Source organism: Tamandua tetradactyla, chromosome 15 (assembly GCF_023851605.1).
Source record: "Tamandua tetradactyla isolate mTamTet1 chromosome 15, mTamTet1.pri, whole genome shotgun sequence".
Classification (NCBI taxonomy): Eukaryota; Metazoa; Chordata; class Mammalia; order Pilosa; family Myrmecophagidae; genus Tamandua; species Tamandua tetradactyla.
The window spans coordinates 81706116-81711282 of record NC_135341.1 but is presented as its reverse complement, the minus strand read 5'-3'; the positions used below and the strand labels follow the sequence as shown (position 1 = coordinate 81711282).

General features: G+C 34.7%; 1 non-coding gene across 1 annotated transcript; it reads right to left on the bottom strand.

The window, feature by feature from the left end:
- Positions 1-1339: 1339 nt before the first annotated feature.
- LOC143658139 (U6 spliceosomal RNA) lies at positions 1340-1442 on the bottom strand. Its single transcript, XR_013163157.1, has one exon. It is a non-coding gene; the product is annotated as a U6 spliceosomal RNA (small nuclear RNA).
- Positions 1443-5167: the final 3725 nt, after the last annotated feature.

Genomic DNA, 5167 nt, shown 5'->3' with positions numbered 1-5167 from the left:
TTTCTGATGCTGACTGATATCAAGACACAGGTATGCCATGATCTTGATAACTCTAGGAATGGGAATACTGCAGCAGGGTCTGGAATGCTAGAGTGCCAATCTGGAATGGCTATTGGTTTCCATTCATTGTTGTGTTCTTTATGCATAGGAGAGAGTGGAAGCTTCCTGGTGTCTATTTGAAGAAGTTATACAAACATGTCTGAACTAGTAACAGCACCAAAGCGGCAACTGCAGAAGAAAAGGCATTCACTAAAATGCAAGGTCTGCAGGGTGAATGACTTTTTCCTAGAACGTGCTTGTATAAAATGGCAAGCTTGTTGGTCCCTAGATACTTAAATGTGCCTTTTTACTTTTTAAGAACTTGGAGTGGTATTTATTTGTCTTCATTCTTTTGGTCTCCATTTCCAATGTTGAAAATGGTTCTGAGATGTTGCCTCCCTGCCTGCCTGTAATTCAGCTGGATTTGAAGACCTGAACTCAGATACATTAAGTGAGATTAACTGAGTTGGGGCTTATATGATATTTCTAAACTCATGCTATGCACAGTTACATTGTAATGTTTCTTGTTCTCTATTTTCCCTTTGAAGAAGATTCTATTTGCTGATTTCTTTCTTTCTTTTTACAATTTTTAAACTTTTATTTAGAAATAATTCTAAACTTGCAGAACAGTTGCAAAAATAATCTGAACCTCACATGGAGAGCTCTAACATACCCCCAAACCCACCAGATACCCGGATTTACCAAGTTTAATATTTTGCCAACTTTGCCACATCATTCTTTCTATATATCAGCTCTATCTATCTATCTATCAACATTTGAAAGCAGGTTGCACATATCATGCTCCTTGAATACATCGGATTTCCATGCAAATTTCTCACAAGCAAGGATGTTCACTTATTTTGCCACCTTAAGTACAGTCATCAAGGTCAAGAAATTTAATGTTCATATAAGATTACTTTCTATATTCTAAGTTTTCTTATGTATCACTAATATTCTTTTGAACCTTTTCTTCTCCATTCTTAGATAGCATCCAGTATCATATATTGTATCTTCTTGTCATAATCATGTTATCTTTCTCTCCATTTTTTAATTGTAGAAACATATATACAACATAAATATTCTCATATTAATTCCTCCGAAGCATACCATTTAGTGGGATTAATCACACTGATAATGTTGCAGTCCTCTCACCACCATCCATTACTAGAACTTTCCCTTGACCGCCAACTGAAACCCTGCACTCATTTTGCCTTAATTCCCCATTGCCTGTGTCCTCCCACTTCAGCCCTGGTAACCTGTAGTCTTCTTTCTGTCTCTATAAATTTGCATATTTGCTGATAAAAATATGGATCGCTTCATGAATTTGAGTGTCACCCTTGCACAGGAGCTAATCTTCCCTGTCTTGGTTCCAATTTTAGTACATGTGCTACCGAAGTAAGCACTGCTGATTCCTTTCACTATAAAGTGGTATAGTACAATTGAAAGAGTCAGAGACCAGGACTCAGGAAAAAATGAGTTCTTCTCCCAGTTGCCTTTGACCATCAAAATTTCCCAACAGGGTCCAGCAGCTGGTGGGCTAGGCAACTCCTATGACTGTGGAATGCACTTCAGGAAGGCAGCAAGCATGGCCCTCCTTCAGATTTTCTTCTTTTGTTCTTGAAGAAGAGTCCATCATCTTTGTAAGTTTTCTTAGAAGCTACACGTCCCTTTAAAATTCTGCCTGGTTCCCACTCTCTCCCCCTGCACCTCCATCTCCTGCTCTTCCTTCTCCACTCCCTTCCCAACACATCTATTGTTCCTGCTTCAAAATGTATTCTCCTGTCTCCACTTTAGGATTATTCAAATATTTACCTTAACCCTACTACTTGGTAGTAAATCATGACTGTGTCCTCTGGAATTTAAGAAAAATAATATGCCTCAATGTTCAATCTTTCTTGTTTACCCAGTAATTCATTTTTGTTTTAGAATATATATCTCTTTTAAGTTTGGAGATCCATGCACTTTGTAATTGCTGTTATAAGTAAATTTCATGTCCTTAAGGAATATTTGTCTAAATCCATATTGAGTTTGTTCTTTACTCTTCCTTTCTAAATGCACTTCCCAGGCTGTCATGTGCATATGTATACAGGTGTTAGGGCAAGAATGTTCCTCCATGTTCTGATTCCTGAGAACTGTAGGGCTTTCTGGTGTGTTAATCCTCCCTGGACATACTATCTCCTTTACTTGGGCCCACCCCCATGGGCCTGCGGTGCAGGCAATTAAAGGAAGACCACAGAGACTTAAACTGAAGGATGCTCTAGCTAATGAGCCTGACCCTGAGACTCTGTAGGTCTTTATCACCAGTGCCTTGTGCATGACATTTGATGGATGAGGTGAAGTTACCAAGGGACTATTTTGCTAAGCTCAAAGAAGTGGAATTGATTTACAACTGGACAGAAGTTGCTAACAAGACAATAACACTTCTGGGGATAATTTATCTATTAAAATTTTTCTAATTAATTAGAAAGGGCAGGATCTGACATAGAGTATGGATTTGGAAGAGTTAAAAGGGCCAATGATAGAGATGGGAAAAGAGGTAGCTGCAGCCAGCCCTTCTCAAGATTGCAGCACGATTGCCACCTCTATTAACTTCTCTTTCCTCTCTGATTATTCCTTGTCAATCACCTGTTTGGACTACTTTTCAAACGTTGGGGTCATTGTTCTCAGACGGCCTGCGTTTCCAGAGCATGCTGGTAACTGTCTGTATGTTCAGCTGCCAGATTTCTCCACTAATTTGCCCCAGGACTTTGACCTTGGCATATCAAAAGCTGAATGCATTATCTGCTTTTCTCTCCACTTCAAATCTTCTGTTCCTCCTTTATTTCCTACTTTGGATAATAAATTTTCCAAATTTGATGGGAAATATTAATTTATAAGAACAAGAAGCTTAACAAACCACAAGATGGACAACTACAAAGAAAAGTACTCCTAGTGACATCATAGTTGAACTGCTGAAAACCTAGTGATATTGTAGTTGAATTATTGAAAACCAAAATAAAATAGAAAATTTTATAGCAGTTAGGGAAAATAATGATGATGGGCTGACTTCTCATCAGAAACAATAGAGGCCATAATATAGCAGAATGAATTATTCAAAGTACTGAAAGAATAACCATCAATAAGAATTCCATACCAAGTGAAACAATCCTTTAAAGTGAAGTTAAAATAAGGATATGTTAAATAAACAAAGCTAAAGAATTCATTGTCATAAGACTTGCCCTATTTGGAATGCTACAGAAACTTCTTCATGCTGAAGAGAAACAATGCTAAATCTGCTGGAAGGAATAAAGAAATGAAGAAATTATATATACTATATTACTGGATTATATATTATATACAATGTAAAAAGATATTAAAAGATATGTAACTATTTAAAGCAAAAATGATTGCACTATATGTGTGTGTTTATAACATTTGTAGTTAAACATGGCAAAAATAAATGGCAGATCAAAATACGACCATATCCATAATTATATTGATAATAAATGGTCTAAATACTTAATCAAAAGGCAGAGATTGATACATTAGATTAAAATAAATTAAAATTAAGTATATTCTGTCTGCAAAGGACACACTTTAAATACAAACACATGAATAGTTCAAAGAAAAAAGTTGAAAGAAGATATACCACACAAACAATAATACAAGAAAGCTGGAGTGGTATTTGTAGCAAACAAAATATATTTCAAGACAAGGTGTATTAGTAGAGACAAGAGAGTAGCTTCATAATGATAACAGGGCTAAAAATTAAGGAAGACTTAACAACTATAAATGTATATGTGCTTAGTAAAAAAACACAGCAATATTAGGAATTTGACCTTTTTCAAAATTGGGGAATTTCTTTCAAAAGTGACTCAACAGGATGTCAAGAGTATAGATAGTTAACAAATATTGTAAGGCCAAAAGCAGCATAAGTTTTCTGGGTGCAAAATCACTTGACCATTTAAAGACAAGGAGAGCCCAATCACCTTTTTAACATTTTGCTGTAAAAGAAAATCCTGGATGTTTCTTTCTTATGTATAAATCCATCACATTTAACACACTTTGTCAATGTTTTTGCACATTTTATTCCTTCCTTAAAACTTATTATTTGTAGATATTTTAAACTCAGGCTTACAGGGGTCATTTCTTCTATCTTCATTATCTCCTTTCATGTTCCAGTACAACCAGCAGCTTCTTATTTAATAGATAAACAAAGAAACATCTATTATCTTGCATATACATCTCCTTACCAGCACGAATATTCTTTTATTTTTTTTTTCAAAATTGAACATGAATATTAATGAAGATAAAAGATATTTAGGGATGCTCTCTCTCTCTCTCTTTTTTTTAATGCATTGGCAGGCACCAGGAAACGAACCCAGGTCCTCTGGCATTCCAGGCAAGTGTTCTTGCCTGCTGAACCACCGTGGCCCTAGGGATGCTCTTTTGACTTGTTAACCTATGACTACCTCCAATGTAGGAAAAAAAGTACAGGTAAATGAAAATTATGCTGTCCAGATACTCAAATGTTATTTATCAATTTGCCAAAATTAATACTAATTTAAGAACTTACAGTTACAAAATCTGAAAATTACAGGCTTGAGTTGTTACAAGTTCTTATAATTTATAACATTACCAAAATGTAATTAGTGTAACACCTTTAAAATGCCATCCATTATTATAATGTCTTCTGTTATTTCAATTTCATTTAAATAAATAACTTGTGGGAAAATGATAGCTTTTTTTGACTCATGAAACCAATATAAGAAATTCAGAAAATTTTAATCATGAGAAAATAAACATCACGCTACATTTCAAGAACCTTGAACAAACTAAAATACTGTACTTAAATTATTTTTACAAGGTGGTACAAACAGGGAGAATACAGAGTTGGTTTTAAATCAAAATTATTAAATTAGTCTAATTTGTCCAAAGTATCATCATGATACTTTTTCTAATTCAATTTGAATTCCTTTTAAAATTATAAAGCAAATTTTAAAGACCCTTTAAAGCATATTTAAAAGCTCTGACTGTCTTTCTTTCTTTCTTATCTTGTAACCCAATACCCAAGGCCATTCATTAACTTATTCCACAGGTAAATTTTCATTCTTTTTTTTTAGAGCTTCAATTGCAACAGAAAGTTTTC